This window comes from Mustela nigripes, chromosome 7 (assembly GCF_022355385.1).
Source record: "Mustela nigripes isolate SB6536 chromosome 7, MUSNIG.SB6536, whole genome shotgun sequence".
Lineage (NCBI taxonomy): Eukaryota > Metazoa > Chordata > Mammalia > Carnivora > Mustelidae > Mustela > Mustela nigripes.
The window spans coordinates 127,288,896-127,306,589 of NC_081563.1; the positions used below are offsets into that span (position 1 = coordinate 127,288,896).

The window sequence follows — 17,694 nt, forward strand, 5'->3', positions numbered from 1 at the left end:
ATATGAAGGCTCTGAATTCAGATCTAGCCTGGTTGGCCCCGAGCATGAGTAATATGTATCATCAGGAAGGTTTTCCTTCCCTCACCACCTCCCCTCCAGCAGCCCTGTTTGTTTCCTATGATTAAGAGTCTCTTACAGTTTGTCTTTCTCTCTGATTTCATCTTCTTATTTTTCCCTCCCTTCCCCTATGATCCTGTGTTTTTGTTTCTTAAGTTCCACACATGAGTGAGATCATGTGATAATTGTCTTTCTCTGATTGACTTATTTCGCTCAGTGTAATACCTTCTAGTTCCATCCACGTCATTGCAAATGGCAAGATTTCATTTTTTGACGGCTGCGTAGTATTCCATTGTGTATATATACCACATCTTCTTTATCCATTCATCTTTGAAGGACATCTGGTCTCTTTCCATAGTTTGGCTATTGTGGACATTGCTGCTGTAAATATTGGGGTGCGGGTGGCCCTTTGGATCACTACTTTTGCATCTTTGGGATAAATACCGAGTAGTGCAACTGCTGGGTCATAGGGTAGCTCTGTTTTCAAGTTTTTGAGGAATCGAAGAGAGGATCTATGTAGAAAGTCATTGATGACAAAAGAGAACATTGGCATGGTAGGTTTTTCTGTGAGTATCAAGCCCAGGAGTGTCCCTTCAGCCAGATGCAATGTGCAGGCCCGCTTTACAGTGACCTCTCGTGTCTTGGGGAAAAAGAGGGAGCTGGGAGGGAGGGAGAGAACAAAAGAGCAAAACAAACACGGCAGTTGAATTCAGCAAATATTTATGGAGCGTAATGTAATACAGTCGGCTGATTGCAAATCACAAAACCTGATGAGCTTTAGCCAAGGAAGAGCGATTATTGGCTCTCTTTAGTTGAAAAATCCAGACTGGTTTTCGTTTCTCAAGATCTCCTCCTTAAAATGTTGGCTCCATGAGGGCAGGAACTCCAGCTGTGTCACCTTCAATGCCTGGGGCCTCGGCAGTAAACAGCCAAACAAATCCATAAATGAGAAAGTCCGTTTAATGAGATGGTCGTGAAGAAAATACGACAATGAGATATGACAGTGAGTGATGGGAGAGAGGTGTAGGCTGTGAGGAGGTGGTCAGCATTTCTCGAGGGAGTCAGGAGAGGCCTCTGGAGGAGGGGACACTTGAGCTGAGGCTTAAAAGAGGACAGCAGCCAGCCAGGTGGAGATCTAGAGAGGTGGGACCGGCACATGCAAAGGCCCTGGGGTGGGAAGTGTGTGAAGGCCACAGTGACTGTAGTGAATGAGTGAAAGCACAGTGGCAACTGGGATAAGAGAGTCTGGAGAGGGAGGTGTGGGCCAGACATGGGTCGTGGATATCAGAGTTTATCCTATGTGCTGTACACAGCGTGGGGCCAGGGAGCATTAAACAGGAAAAGCTGTGTGATCTCATTTATGTTTTAAAAGGACTGCTCTGGCTGCTGCGTGGAGAATGGGCAACAGGGGGCAAAGGGTGGAGGCTGGGAGACCAGCAAAGAAATTATTGCAGTCGTCCAAGCAACAGAAGAAAGTTGGTTGGATCAAGGCTTCGGGGTTGCACTAAAGCCAAGAGGGCTCCTGAGGGGTTGGATGGGGGATGAGGGAGAGAGAAGAGTTGGGGTGCGGCGGGAGGCTTGGCTTGACTAGGGTTACAGTGCCATCCTCTGAGATGGGCAGATGTGGGAATGCAGGGGGGAAACCCATCCTTCTGTTGAGGGCACATGGGGTTGGAGGTGTCTGTGACACCCGGGGAAGATACCAAAGTGACGGCCAGAGGTAAGAGTTAAGACCCACACAGTAAGAACGCCTGACACACAGTGGGCACTTTATTGGTGTGGGTTGAACCTGAGCCTGAGGGCCAGGTGTTTTGCTGGACTGTTGTGTATTTCAAGGCAATGTCTTTAGCCCCCTCGGCTGTTCCTCATTGGTTCCGAAGCGGAAGCCACCTCTCCTGGTGAAGGATTGAATTCCCAGCTGGAGCTGCCCAGGGAAGCCAGTTTGCTTTTACTCCCTAAATGCTTTTCAGAAATGTCCCCGGTGCCAGACGGCACCCCAGCAGAACTAAAACCGTGGTGCCCATGTTAAAACCGTTAGCTTGCTGGGGCAGGAGCCCCTGTCCAAGTCCACGGGGCAGCCTCCCGGTGCTCCCCAGGGAGACTGTGGGAGTCAAGAGAGGGCCATGGCCCACCCAAAGCCACGAGACCAGCCCCTGCATGGATGGTTAGGTGTTAGGGGCTGAAGTCAGAAGACCCTCTTCTCTGCTCGGAGCCTGCGGGGCCATCTGTAAAGAAGGGAGTCCGCTCTCGGTCGCAGCAGCAGTTTCAGGGAAGCCCTCCCCCAAGGGCTGTGGGCTCAGGGACAGATGAGACCAGCAAGATCCCCGCCCTTAAAGCACTGAATTTCCAGCTGGGGAAGCAGACCTCAAACAACCAAATATTTAATGTCAGATAAAGTGCCCCAAAGAGAGACCAGCAGACTCGGTCCCGGAGCTGTTGTTTCACTCGCTACGACCAGGTAAGGCTTGTGCCACCTTGGAGCAGACACCTGAACCAGGTGACGGAGCAGGCCACGTGGGTGTCCGGACAGGGAGAGTGCAGACCAAAGAGCAGGGCAGAGGCCCTTAGACATGGTCCGAGCTGGCAGGTTCCGGAGACAGGGAAGCCGGCACAGGATCAGGGAGGGTGGCAGTGGGAGTGGGAGCGCGCTGCAGACCACACGGGGCTCTGGGCCATCCTGAGGCTTTGGCTGATCTTCCCAGGGTGACAGGAAGCCGCTGGGGGGGTTTAAGCAGGAGAACACCATCTGACTTACGTTCCGAGGCTCTCCGTCGGGCTGCTGGGTGAACAGACCAGAGAGGGCAAGGCTAGAAGCAGGTACCTGAGCTCCGTCAAGTCAGGCCCCCAGCCTCCCATGTGAAAGCAGCCAGGGGGAAGACTCCAGAAACAGGGTAGGTGCCAAGGTCAGCTGTACCTCAGGCTCTCCAGGACACCTGTCCTGAGCTCCAGGCAAGCACCTTCTAATCCATTCCATCTGCCTTGGCATCCTGGCTCCGCCCATGCCTGGCAGTGTGCCCCGGGCAGGGGTCTCCCTCTCTTCTGCCTCATTTCCCTCATGTGCTCCACAGGTAGAAGAACAACCGAGCTTCCAGGTTGTAATGATGATGGGGGAGAGATGAAATCCGCCCACACACAGCCTGACCCGCCGCACGTGCCCAACAAGCAGGCGCCTTTCCACCAGGGGTGCAGCGCGTGTTCCGGGGCTGGGCGAAGGCTGGGGGGACTCCACAGTACCAAGGCAAACTGTTTCCTTTAAATTGTTAGACGTTGTTTATCTTACTACGAGCTAGAACAATACAACTCCTGATTTCACAATGATTCAAAAGCCGTGCATGCAACACAGAGATACGACAAGGTCACGGACTCCAGCTGCTGAGCTTGGGCATAGATTCCGCCAACCAGCTCCCCGCTCCAGGCCACCTCACCTTTGTGCAGGAGCAGCTTGGAAGCTGGGCAAGAGGACGCGTCATCCAAAACGTTGGCTGGATTGCGGGGCAAGGTGCGGGTTCAACTGAAGCTGGTGCGCTTATGGCTCAAGAGCTGGGGAGACCATCCTCGGGGCTCACTGACCTGCACTCATCCAGAAAAGCCCTTTAGTGGGGAGCCTCCCGAGCTGCCACTTCATACAGGGCTATAGGACCTAGCCCTGCGGCCTCCATTCAGCTGAGCGGAGACTCTAGGGAACACAGCTCTCTTGGCTTTGACTTCCTGGCTCAGGCTGCAGGGGAGGAGATGCCGGTCAACATGGCCCCGGGGTGAACAAAGCATGGCGGTTCCGCATTAGAGAAAGTTCTGGCCTCATTTTCCCTGTCTTTCCTCTTTGTCCTGCTTCTGCCTTGGCTTCTGTGAAGAGTACATGAACCCCTGAAACTGAATGTAACATATCTGCATGTGTGCAAGCGTGCGCCCCTAGAGAAGGTGGTGGGAGCATCCCATTCCTCTAGGGTTAGGATTTGCCCCAATATTAAGCCATGTAGCTTTGGGAGATGCAACAGTTCGGTTTCTTCTTCTATCTCCCCATAAACCCAATGAAACCAAGAGAAGGCAAAAGAAAGTATACTTGGAGCTGAATTAGAACCCAGCTCCATTGTAAAAAGAAATTTTGGAGTGAATAAGAGACCTCAGGACTCTCTGCCCAGGGCCAGACACCTGCTGACACCCTGCCGAGGTGTAGGCTGGAAGGTGAGGAGCACGGGTTGCCCCCTGGGCTGGTTCAGTGTGTTGCCAGGGGCAGGAAGGAAGCAGAGTCCTGAGAGCTCCCCGCCCCCACACGCATGCGTGCTGGGGGACTCGAGCACCCGCAGGTGCAGTCCACAGCTGGGAGGCCCTGGCATTTACGCCCAAGCTGGTCTCCACCTGTCCAAAGGCTGGGTGACAGCAGGAACTTGCTGTGGCATAGAAAGCTCTTTCCTTGATCCACCCCAGGATGAATGGGGTGCTTGCAAAAGCAAGGTTGGCAGAGAACCGTGACCTTCAAAGCAGAGAAAACACCCAACGGTGGTGGTGGAGGCACAGGCGTCGAAGTCAGACTTTGGTGTGAACCCCGTTTTGCTGTTCACTGAGTGATCTTAGACACAATGTGACTTCACACATTGGGGCAAATCCTGTTCTGCACCTCCGTTGCCTCTTCTGTACAACGAGGATGAAAACATACCTTGTAGGCTGTTGTAAGATCAGAGCTGGAGTGCGTACAGTCCTGCTCTTGGGCCCAGCTCCTCCGCTGTACGAGGATGCCCTGTGCTGGCAGGCGGACTCTCTGGCCTGGCTAAGTCCCCGACAGTGACAGCAGAGACTGGGCTGTTTGTAACCAGATCCGCAGGGTTGACCATCATTTGCTCTCTGCCCCCTGGAGACCCGGAGCCATGAAAGGTCTCCGCCAAGCCTTGCAAGTCATGCGGAGAGATGAGTGTGGCTAGGAGCAAGCCCAGATCCAGACCTGGGAACGGATCCTCTCAGTGGTTGTTCCCAGACCATTCCTGGACCCCCTGAGACTCTGCCTGTGCCCACTCAGCTTCAGGGGCCTCTGGGCTCTCCCTCGTTGGCAGGTAAAGGAGGTAATGTAGGCAGCCAGGGAAGCCCACTTTACAGTAAGTGTGAAGCATTTCTAGTAAGTGCCTACCCAACCCGAATGCTAGCACAGAGGTGGCATGCTCTCGGTAGATTTTGAAATGTCTTTGATGGGTGCAAAAAGTCAAAGGACGAACTGCAAACCTCCCCTGTCTGGTGGATCTTTACCAAAGACAATATGAGGCAATGGTTGAAGGCAAAGATTCTGGGGCCAAATGGCCTGGGTTCATAACCCAGCTCTGCAGTTAAAAGCTATGTGACCTCCGGTGAGTACTTAACCTCTCTGTGCCTCTGTCCTCATCTGCAAAACGGGAGTAATTATAATTCCTCCCTCATAAGATTACTCAGAATTAAATGAATTAATGTATATAAACCCTCTAAAACATAATAGCATGATGTAACTGATGGCTATCAGCATTATTAGTTTTATTTTATTATAATTCTTTTCATTATCGTCATGTGCATATAGGATCCTGCAAAGGTGCCAGGAATTTGTGACAACCCTGTGCAGCCCGTCATGTTTCTTTCCCCCCATTTTACAGATGAGGAAAGTAAAGGTTAGAGAGGGTTAGGGATTTGCCTAAGCTCACGGCAGCTGTAAGTATTAAGCCCAAGATTCAAACCAGAGTTTGCTGGACTCCAAGGCCTGCACTCTTAAAAAATGCAAATCTTCAAGACAAGAATTCGTTCTTTCTATTTCAAGATACTATAACTTTGGTTAAAAATAGATTTGAAAATCTAGAACTTGTTGAATGGCTGAGATTGGGTCAGTGGTGTGACTGGGAGCGTTTCCAAATTCCAGCAAGAAGGCGCTCAGTTTGGGCAAGAGAAAGACGTGAAACGGAGGCCGTGGTGAGCCAGGGCCAGCTCAGTGTCTGGGAGAGGGTGGGCGCTGTTACTGTGTCCTTTCCACGAGCACACACTGTCGGGGTTTGCAACACCTTTATCCTTGTCATCAGTGTGTTTTCCCTAGACCCAAGGGCAGGGCCATCCTGCCAGGAGGATGTGTTTGGAAATGGGAAGGAGGGTGCCAGTCATCCCGGGAAAGGGAAGAGCTACTGGCTTGCCGCAGGCAGGACCCAGAATGCCAAATAACCCGGCCCTGTGGACTGCCCTGCGCGTGAGGAACTGTCACACCCAAAAAGCCGGCGGCAGCCCCTAGAGAATCATGGCGTGGAGGCCTTGAGAGCTGCCGGCCGGCTGCGCGAGATTCCTGGATCACGCAGTGGACAGCCCAACCCAGGCTTCAGGCAGCTGGCTTTTACTTGAATACTAAAAAGAGAAAAGAAAGTGTTAAACGTATAAGTTTTTTTTCCTTCTCATGTCTAGGGGTGGAAACGACTGAGCCATTAAGCCGGTGATTTCATAGGTGATATTACTTAGGATGAGGTAAACGTTTTATTTATTTTTTTAAAGATTTTATTTATTCATTTGACAGAGATCACAAGGAGGCCCTGAGCAGAGAGCCCAATGCAGGGCTCGATCCCAGGACCCTGGGATCATGACCTGAGCTGAAGGCAGAGGCTTTAGTCCACTGAGCCACCAGGCGCCCCTATTTTATACTTCCTTAGAGTTGAGGGTAGGGGCCGAGGGAGGGGGAGGAAGAGAATCTGAAGCAGACTCCATGCCCAGCGTGGAGCCCGACTTGGGACTCGATCCCATGCCCCTGAGATCATGACCTGAGCCAAAATCAAGAGTAAAATGCTTCATGGACTGAGCCACCCAGGGAACCCTGAAATGAGGGTTTTAAACGTCTGAAAAGGAGAATAGATTTCAAGATAAAATGAGAAGTAAACGAAAGCGGCTTCCATAGATCAAACTCCAAGACGGTTGGCTCCACATGAAGGACCAGAGCCTGGAACCACGGCCATGGAGGCTCCCACTCCCCAGAGAGGCCTCGCACTGGGAAGAGAATGGGGATGCCACCCCGGGATCAGAAAGACCCAGGTTCAAATCCCCATCCCACTCCTTCTTAGCTCTAAGACCTTGAACAAGGCACTGAATTTGGCCGAGTCACCACTTCTTCTGCAGGTCCCTGTGGGACTGAAATGAGGAAAAGCCTTCAAAATAGGTCATTCTCCCATTCCCGCACTTTTGCTTCCTACCACGCAAGGGGCGCTAGCATTCTGGAAAAACCAAACCATGACCATTTAAAGGCTGAAGTCCAGCATCCTTTCTTCAGAAATTTAAGGAGAAAAGAGTAAACTAGAGTATGATTGGGTACGTCACAAACAGGTGAATATTGTTGGAAAATTGTTCCAGTCGTAGAAATTATGTTTCGGTAATTAAAATCTCTGTGTGATAGCAAATGTATTTCTTACTGAAAGTCATGGTCAAAACCATTTGGAAACCGATGGTCTAGAGCAGTCCCGTCTGGTAGATTTTTCTACAGTGCTGTAAATGTTCTGTCCAGTACAGTGGCCACTGGCGACGTGGGGCTAGAAAGCCCTTGAATTATGTCTAGTGCGACTGAGACCAGGAATTTCTATCGTATTTAATTTTAACTCGTTTTTTAAAGAATTCATATATTTATTGGAGAGCTAGAGACAGGGAGGGAGAGCAGGAGCACGGAGCAGAGGGAGAAGCAGGCTCTCCGCTGAGCAGGGAGCCCGACGTGGGGCACACAACTTGTGTAACCCTCGTTGTTACACATTGTCTTGGTCGGCTCGGGCTACCACAACAGAATACCACAGACTGAATGGTCTAAGCAACAGAAAGGAACTTTCTCACAGTTCTGGAGGCTGGAGGTCCCCAACCGAGGCGCTGGCAGATCTGGTTTCTGGCAAGGACTCTCTTCCTGGCTTGTAGAAGGCCACCTACTCCTCGCGTTCTCGTGGCCTCTCCTCAGTACGCGTGCAGAGACTGAGAAAAGGGGCTCTCTGACATCCCTTCCTTGAAGGGCACTAATCCTATTAGATTAGGGCCCCACCCTTCTGACCTCATTTAACCTTAGCCTTTACTTTCTTAGAGGCCGCAGCTCCAAATTCTGGGATTCAGGGCTTCACCTTATGGATTGTGGCGGGAACACACACATTCAGTCCAAAACACCCATTTTACAAATGAAGAAACTGAGGCACGGAGAGGTTACGCGAACCAGAGTCACACAGTTGGCGGTGGCGGTATCCAGACCCAGGCAGCCTGGCTCCGGAGTCTGAGGGCTCACCCACCGTGCTCTGCTGCCTCTCCCACAGGAGTGACGGCCATCTGGTTGGGGAAAGAAGGTTCCCCAGACTCAATACAGTGCTGTAGACAATGGGTTCATAGGGAAAGAGAGAGCAGAGAAGGTTGGTGTAGCCAGGATGACGTCTGGAGAAAGACAAGCAAGGTCCGACAGCAAGAGGAGAAGAAACTCCTGACATAAATGCACAAGACAAAGACAAAAGCTCCCCCAGGAGTTAACACAGCGTCTTCCCATTGTATACACAAAACAGAAGCCCCACAGGTAACAACAGAAGCCTGAGGACCCATGACGGCGCCCTCACACCCCACCCAGAAGGTGGACAGAGCCATAGAGGATCTGAATGCATTTCTAGAAAGAAGGACGCCGGCCGCGGCAGGAGCTGGGCGCAGGACACAGCCAGGAATGATAAACACGGCCACAGCCGCAGCTGACACGTACCTCATACTGTCCATGGGGCCCACCGGCACTCATTCACTCAGGCCTTTCGCCACCGCAGATGCTAAATACGGGGGCATACCCCCATTTCTGAGATGGGAAAACTGAGGCACCACGATGCTAACTTGCTGGGCGCAGACATTATTGAGCTCCCGTCTGGGCAGCACACGTGCATTTCCTCACATGTCACCGCTGCCTGCGAGGGACAGGCTCTGTTTGACGGATGAGGAACCTGAGCCCAGAGAGATCCCACTGTACGAGCACCGTGCAGGTGGAAGCCCAGGCCAAGCTGACTCCAGCACAGTTTATTTTTTAAAAGATTTTATTTATTCATTTGACAGACAGAGATCACAAGTAGGCAGAGAGGCAGGCAGAGAGAGAGGGGGAAGCAGGCTCCCCACTGAGCAGAGAGCCCGATGTGGGGCTCGATCCCAGGACTCTGGGATCACGACCTGAGCCGAAGGCAGAGGCTTTAACCCACTGAGCCACCCAGGTGTCCCTCCAGCACAGTTTTGAGATGAGCCAAGGGGACGAAGAAGGCACACGATTGGCAGAGAGCCAGGAAGAAAAGTCTTCTCTAAGAAACAAGAGGGACCTAAAGGTTTGGGGCCAGATTCTATAGTGGCCGGGTGCGCAGGCAGGCCCAAGGGGGAGCGTTTCGATGTGCTGCCAGAGTTTCAGGAAGGATCTCACTAGAGAGAGTCCGGAGGGGCTGGAGTCCGGGCAAGCTGCGGACAGTCCGAGGGCTGCCGGCTGCTGCGCAGCTCTGCGGGGGAGTGAGTTCTCCGCGTCAGCCCCGAGCTGCTCTCCCAAGCATCCCGGCAGCCGGCCGACCATGCGGCGCAGCCCACGGCCTCTTCGGTGCTCCGCAGATGAGTCCCCAACACTTAGACAACACATGAGCGACAGCCCGGGTTTCCCTCCCAGGGAGCAGGCCCTTCTCCCGCCCGTCTAGAGGCCGCAGGACGCGATCTCACTTGGAAACATACCTGCCTCGGAAGAGGAGGGGTGGCCGGGGAGTCCACCCGGCCGGTCACAAGAGTGATTTTTCTAAAGCAAATTTGTCAGCAGTTTCCTTTTGGCATTCGTGTCTCTAGGCAGCCGAGGACAAAAAGGAGCGGGATCAGACCTCAGCAGCGCAGGCTGGGGAAACCCCAGCTGTCGCCGGCTTAAGCGGAACGAGTCTTGATACGTCCCTGAACTTGCTGTTCGGAACTGAACGACAACGGGAAGGCCAAGTATCCAAGCCTGCGGGAGGCCAGGAGAAAATGAGCCGGCCTTAAGTTACGTTTTTATTAGTAAAACAGGAAAATCAAAAAGACCATGAAGGAAGATAAGCATTTGGCAAGTATGAGCTAGGAAAAAAGGAAAGAGGTAGAGGTGATAAGCCACATCCAGAATGAAAGGCTGGATGTTACTGTAGATTCGAGGGAGGTGCGTTATTTTTAAGATTTTATTTATTTGACAGACAAAGATCACAAGTAGACAGAGAGAGAGGAGGAAGCAGGCTCCCTGCCGAGCAAAGCCCAATATGGGGCTCCATCCCAGAACTCTGGGATCATGACCTGAGCCAAAGGCAGAGGCTTTAACCCACTCAGCCACCCAAGCTCCCCGAGATGCATTTTTTTTAATTAGAATATTGTACAGTATTATGCCAATGGACTTGAAACCTAGATGAGGTTGACACTTGGCAGGAAGACCTAAATTACCAGAATTAACCCAAGGGGAAATTTAAAAATAAATAAACCAATGATGGTGAGAGACTAAAATGGCAATTAAGAACGTAGTCTCAAAAAAGGCACCAGGTTGAGCTGGTGGTAAACAGGAATCCCACCAAACATTCAAGGAAAGGATAAATCCCATTTAGCACAAATTACGAAACAAAGAAAAAGATGAGAAGCTCTCCACCCCCCATTTTATGAGAGGACCCTCCCCCGGAAACTAAATCTGGACGTCGAGCACAGGACAAACGGACAGATCACCATCATTGCCAGTGAAAGGCGGGACACCCCTGCGGGTCCCGCAGGCACTCTCCCCTGCGCCTCGTGACTCTTCACATGAGTTCCACTTAGGCCCTCTTTGGGCTTCGATTTTGGACGCCTGGTAAAAGAGGGATCTGGGTTGTAACTGGTACTATTTCTCAGGCCTGCCACATGCTTTGTGACACACCTACAAATGGGTATACTAAGCATGTTTCGTAATTTTTTTAAAAAGAAACTGGAGATTTTGTCGCCCAAGAGAGCCCTGAAACGCTGACACTCTGGTGGCGATGGCCACCCCAGACACCCAGATCTTGGGTTCTGTGACCATTTTCCGGGAAGAGGAACCAGGGCTCCGTGGAGAAGTGGCTGATTCTAGGGCTGGGCCAAGAAATACCCATAATACATGTGGAGCATCTTAAGGTGTCAGAAAGTAAGGAAGTGCTCCAAAAACCGCACGGGGACAGAGGATGTCAGAGGGACCCAGGAGCTCCCTGGAGGAGTTCTGAGTAGCCAAAGCTGGAGCACTTGGGCTACAAAAACAAGGAACACACTATTGGACTCTGAGTATTAAAAAAAGCACCTGTGAGTCCATAATGATACAGATAACGATTAAAATAATAAATAAGTGGAGGGGAATAGGGGACTCTCCCATGCAGAAAATTCCGAATCATTTATTTTTTTAAAAGATTTTATTTATTTGAGAGAGAGTACATGTGGATGGGGGAGGAGAAGAGGGAGAGAGAAAATCTCGGGCAGACTCCCCAGTGAGCACAGAGCCAGAAGCAAGACTCAATCTCATGACCCTGAGGTCACGACCTGAGCCGAAACCAAGAGTCAGATGCTTAACCGACTGAGCCCCCCAGGACCTCCTGGACTCATTGATTTAGATTCTCCATCCCAACTGTGCACTTTGCATGGTGACTTCCTTTCAGAGAGATCAGTATGGAAAGGAGAGGAGAGTCACCTTACAGTGGATGAAGCGGATGGAGACCACCTGAGCCAGGCGGTCAAGGTCACCATGAGCAGGGGAAGTCATGTTGATAGGATGCACCTTTGACATGATGCAGTGGGAATGGCACTTTCTCCTGCAGGCCTGCTCACCGAAACCCATAACCCCATCTACCCAGGAGAGAAACAACGGGCAAATCCCCGCTGAGAGACATTCTGCAAAACAGCTGGCTGGTACCCCTTGAAAGTGTTAGCAACTCCAAGGAAAGTCAGAGAAACTGTCACAGCCCAAAGGAACCTAAAGAGAGAAGAGGACAGAATGTGGTGTGATGCCCTGGAGGGCATTCTGGAAGAGAAAAAGGACATGAGGGAGAAAACTAAAGATTTCTGCATAAACAATGGACATTAGTTGGGCTGGCCTATCTCGGAGGAGGCCCAGAGATGACAGCCGTGTGCCCAGCCAGAAGGGCACTATCCTGAAGCCCCGTTTCCACGAGGACTGACAGGAGCAGGTGGCGACGTGGTTCCAGCAGCGGACGTGGCAGAGCCACAGAGGCAGGGCCCAGCGAGCCAAGGCACCCTGCTTTGACCGTGCCCTGCATCAGAACCCATCTGGCCCATTGCGGCCTGCCCCCCCCCCCCCCCCCCGGTGAGGCATTGCACCAAAGTCCAACTGGCAGGGGCTTTTGCTTTGAAGGGTTACTGGTGCCTGGCATCCCTGAGAAGGTGGCACAGACCATTGGGATCTCAGTGGCTCCAAGAAGGCCGAACATGTCCACATGACTAGCTCTACCGAAGAACTCGGATTGGGCACCCAGCTGATGGGCCGGGTCATGCCCACACGGAATGTCCATGCGGAGAGAGTCGGGGTCCTCCCAGAGGAGAAGAAACGCAGGCTGTTCGTCAGTCTTCATGTGACCCGTGCCAATGCCCTGCTCTTCGGCTTCCGGGCAGAAAGGGCCAAGGAAGGTGCAGAACAGAATGTTGAAAAGAAAAATTAAATTGCCAATCAACTTGTGATTTAAAAAAAAAAGAAATTGACATTAGTTAATAAGGATATAGTAGTAGTTATTAGTTGTGACAGGTGCACCACCCAAATATAAGATGCTAGGCCGCCTGGGTGGCTCAGTCAGTTAAGCGTCTGACTCTTGGTTTCGGCTTAGGTCATGATCTCGGGGTCCTGAGATCAAGTCCCACATCTGACTCTGCGCTCACCATGGAGTCTCTCCCTCTCCCCCCGCCTACTTCTCCTCCTCTCTCTCTTTCATAAATAAGGAAAATCTTTAAAATGCATATATATGTAAGATGTTACATATATAACGTGTGTGTGTGTGTGTGTGTGTGTGTGTGTGTGTAATGTTAACAATAAGGCAAACTGAGCTTAGGATATATGGAAACTATATTCGCAAATTTTCTGTAATCTAAAGTCATTCTAAAACTAAAAGTTTGATGGGAAGTAAGCCACCCAGGGTCACGTACCTAGAATACGGCAGGGCTGGGATTGAAGCCCAGGAAGGGGCGTTTGAACACCGCAACTGCAACATCCGGGAGATGAGAACCTGAACGTCGCTACCAGTTCTCTCCTGCCCCCGCTCCCAGAGACGCATGAGTGCACGGCGTCCTGACCTGTTGGTGGGGTTTGAGTGAGGAATGCATTTCTCTGCTCTGCTTCTAAATTGCCTTATCTCCAGGGTTGGCCGTCCATGAGCCTCTCTTGCTGGTGAACTCTGTTCCTCTTTGACCATTACTGTGCCAGGCACAGAGTTCAGGCCTGTAGGATTCAAATTAGTGATAATAGCAAGAATTTTCATTTTCTCTCCTTTTCAGAGTGCCTGAGCTCTACTGACTCATTTAATCCTTGCAGTACTCCAGTGTGGTAAGTAGTGTTCCATAGCCCAGTTACAGATAGGAAGCTGAGGATCAAAAAGGTTCAATACCTTGCCCAAGGTCATTCAGTTCCTGAGTGGCAGGGCCAGAACCTGGGGTCCAGAGTCTATGCTCCTAACTGCTATATTCTCTGATGGATGCTATCTTTAGAGTTTTTCAAAATTCCTGGATAAGAGTAGAGATTGGCCACTATATCAGACCTAGGTAGTTCTAGAGGCCCCACAAAGTGGGAAAACAAAGACAAGTTATTTGTCCCGATGTAAGGTGGTGTTGGAGCCGTTTTTACAAAGAAGATTTTATCAACAGAGCCTCTTCAGGCTTTTGGCAACTGGAAAGGGAAAGAAAAGCATTTGAAATAGAAGGGACAGCAGGTGCAAAGGCCCTGCAGCGGGCGTGTACCAGTTGTTGAAGGAATAGCAGGAGGCTGCCGTGTCTGCAAGTGCAGTGAGAGATGGTGGGAGGTGGAGACGGGTTGCAGCACCCAGGGCCCCCCTTTGTGAGGACCGGGCTTTTATTCCAAGGGAGGTGGGAGCCATTGTGGGGTTTTGAGGAGAAAAGGACGGGACCTGACTTAGGAGGGAACAGGACCCTTCTGGCTGCAAGATGTGGACTGGCCTGGCAGGATGGAGTGTAGAAAGGGGAGAAGCAGGGAGAGTGAGGAAGTGACCCAAGAGTCTGACTTGGAGGTCCCCAAACTACTTCTGTAAAGAGCCAGTCACACTATCTCTGTCTTGACTACTCATGGACAGTAGTAAATGAATGAACTTGATGGTGCTGCAATAAAGCTTTATGTGGGGGCACCTGGGTGGCTCAGTGAGTTAAAGCCTCTGCCTTCAGCTTAGGTCATGATCCCAGGGTCCTGGGATCGAGCCCCACATCGGGCTCTCTGCTCCATGGGGAGCCTGCTTCCTCCTCTCTTTCCGCCTGCCTCTCTGCCTATTTGTGATCTCTATCTGGCAAATAAATAAATCAATAAAATCTTTTTAAAAAATTAATAAAGCTTTATTTGCACAGGGAGGCTGTAGTTTGCTGAGCGCTGATCTCGGTGGGAGATAAGGAGGGCTTGGAGCTGATGGGAGCCGTGGAGGAGGTGTGAGTGTCAGGTCGTGGACATATACCAACTACACATTGACTTGTTGTGAATATTTATTGACCTATGGTGGACATACATTGATGGGAGAGCCAGCAGGATTTGCTGATGGGTTCATGGAGCAATGTGAGGGGAAGCAAGGAGCCGGGGACTGTTCCAGGACACAAGCAGGATCCAGCCTAGTGTCGGGCACATAGTAGGTGATCAGTAGGTCTGTGTGTTAAATGAGCCGTGCGGCATTTCATGTACCTGTACCTCCTCTTTCCCAGTGATATGTTAAGTACCTGGAAGGCAAGAGCCACTTTTCATCCTTGAAACGTCTCTGCTCTTGACCCATGCATTGTGTGATACGGTTCTGGGGCCACAAGAAGTGTTTTTACAAATGGTTTTTGTAGATCTGGGCTCCTCCTCTCCATCACTGTGTAGCCTGGGGCACTGTATCCGTTTGCTGGGGTTCCCAGAACAAAGTACACACACTGGGTGGCCGAAACGACAGGAACACTGTGTCACGGTTCTTGAGACCACAAGTCTGAGATCAAGGTGCCGGCAGGGTTGGTTCCTTCTGATGGTGGTGAGGGAGAGTCTGTGCCATGTCTGTCTGTCCTCATGTTCAGCTGGCATTCTCCCTGCCTGTGTCTGTCTCTGTGTCGACAGTTCCCTTTTTTATAAGGATGCCACCATACTGGATTAGAGCTACCACCCTCTTGATCTCACCTTAACCTGATCATCTACAAAGAGCTTATTTCCAAATAAGGTCTGTTTGCAGGTCCTGGGGGCTGGGGTTTCACAATCACAACTCAGCCCACAACGGCACGTTTCTGCACTTCTCCCCACTTCGTCTTCTCCTCCGTGAGACGGCACGTCAACAGCATCGCCCTTAATACAGGCAAAGTGCTGGGCACCTGGGTGGCTTAGTCGGTTAAGCATCTGCCTCCGGCTCAGGTCATAATTCTAAGGTCCTGGGACCAAGTAGCCCATCAGGGCCCTTGCTCAGCAGAGCAATCTGCTTCTCCCTCTCCCTTGATTCCTCGCCTGCTCTTGTGTTAGATCCTGTCTCGTTCCCATGAAACATTTCCTGTTTTCAAAGGCAATGCATATGTACATTATCCTTATAGAAAAAGAGAGAGCAGAGGAGGGAGAGAAGGCGGGAGTAAGCATTCTGATGAACTTAAAGCCTCCTTTGACCACTAACCCAATCCCAGTGCCTTCCCAGATAGAACTGCTGCTTCCAATCAGATGTGTAAGCTTCCAGATCGTTCTTTTTCTATTTATGTATATGTATATATCCATATAAAATATTTTACTTTGTTTTTAATGGATTTTTATAAATACAGTTCATGCTTAAACAACATGGGTTTGCTTGTTTTAGGATTTTTTTATTAGAGAGAGCGAGCAGGGGAAGGCGTGCAGGGAGAGGGACAAGCAGTCTCCACACTAAGCACAGAGCCCAACATGGGGCTCAATCTCGTGACCCCGAGATCACGACCTGAGCCGAAACCAAGAGTCAGATGCTCTACTGATTTCTGATTGAGCCGCCCATACATGAGTCTGAATTGCCTGGATCTACAGATACGCAGATTTTTTAATAAATACAGCACAGTCCTATATTTATTAAAAGTAAAACGTATTTTCCTTATGATTTTAATACTTTCTTTTGTGTAGCTCACTTTATTGTAAGAATATAGTATATAATACATATAATATATAAAATATGTGGCAACTGTTTATATTACCAGTAAGACTTCCAATCAACAAAAGCTCTTAGCAGTTAAGTTTGGGGGTAGTCAGAAGTCGTACACAGATTTTTGACTGTGTGGGGGTCAGCGCTCCAAAACCCCATGTTTTTCCTAGGTCAACAGCATATGTACAGTGTGAACCTGGCTGTATTGTTCCCCAGGTTTCTCTTTTTCCCCGCACACAATGGGATGTCTTGGGAATACATCCATGTGCTAACATAAAAGTCTCCCTGACTCTTCTGACCTGCCAGGCAGGAGTCTGCTGAATGGACGTACCACGGTTTATTTAGCAATGATCCAGTTGAGGGAACTTGAGGTGTTTTCCTGCTTTTCACTGGGATGATGGGCATTTTTGCACAAGCCAATGTGCAGGTGTTTCTCTGGATCAGAAAATGTGAATTCTCCGTGGCTGGAATTGCATGGAGGCCCAGGCTTCTCACCCAGGTCCGGGCATCAGAACCTTTCCTCTGTCTTTATGAGCGGATCCTGCTCAGACCCCGCAGCATGGCCACACTTGACCTCGAAGAGGCAAGAAACACCCTAGGCTGTGAAAAGCCAGCACCCCACCTCCAAAGCCTGGCCCCCACGCAGGAGAATTGGGGGGTGTAGGATCTTCCTCCCCCAGAGCTCCCCTCCTCGGTACTGTCGCACCCCCCCCACTGCCAGCCCAGGCCCGGCGGGTAACAGGATCCAGGTCAGCTGGTGGAGTATGAGGTAGCGTCTAGCTGAGCGCCATGGTATTTTATGAAGCCCGAAATGTGATCGCTACTGTTGTCACACTTTAGCGCCCCCAACAATCCCCTTGCAAATGAGAAAACCAGAGCCTCCCACATGCCTTTCCCCTGACATCAGGGAAAGCACAGGGAGCCCTGCCCAGGGGCCTGAGCCCGTGTGACCCCCGGAGCAGCTTTTGAGCTTGAGGGAAGGACTGGAGAGCAGAAGGAGGTGTTTTTCCAATTTCAGGCAAAGCCATGGGCGGGGGGTAGAAGTCTGCTACTAATTTTGTTTTCTCTCTGCCTGGGTCTTCAAAGTCAGCGTTGGCTTTTAAAGACCATTTTCAGGAACATATTAGGCTTGCCGGTCGAGGACCCTTCCATCTAGGTAAGATTTCTGCAGCTCAGAGGGCTCCAACTAGCACGCCCACTGGGGCCATGTAAGCCGTAACGTGAAGGGCAGAAAACCCAGACGAGCCTGCAGAGCCCTGGAAAGGGCCAGGGACGGCTTGGGACGGATGAATGCAAGCTTCACACTGCCAGAGCGTGTAGAGTCTGAGTCGCCAAAAATCTGGAAAGACAGAGGAAGGGAGTGAGA

General features: G+C 50.9%; 1 protein-coding gene and 1 pseudogene across 5 annotated transcripts in view; both read left to right on the plus strand.

The window, feature by feature from the left end:
- EYA2 (EYA transcriptional coactivator and phosphatase 2) overlaps positions 1 to 17,694 on the plus strand; it is a 272,876-nt gene that overhangs the window by 223,346 nt on the left and 31,836 nt on the right. The window lies entirely within an intron of this gene.
- On the plus strand, positions 12,069 to 12,697 carry LOC132022169 (large ribosomal subunit protein eL13-like; annotated as a pseudogene).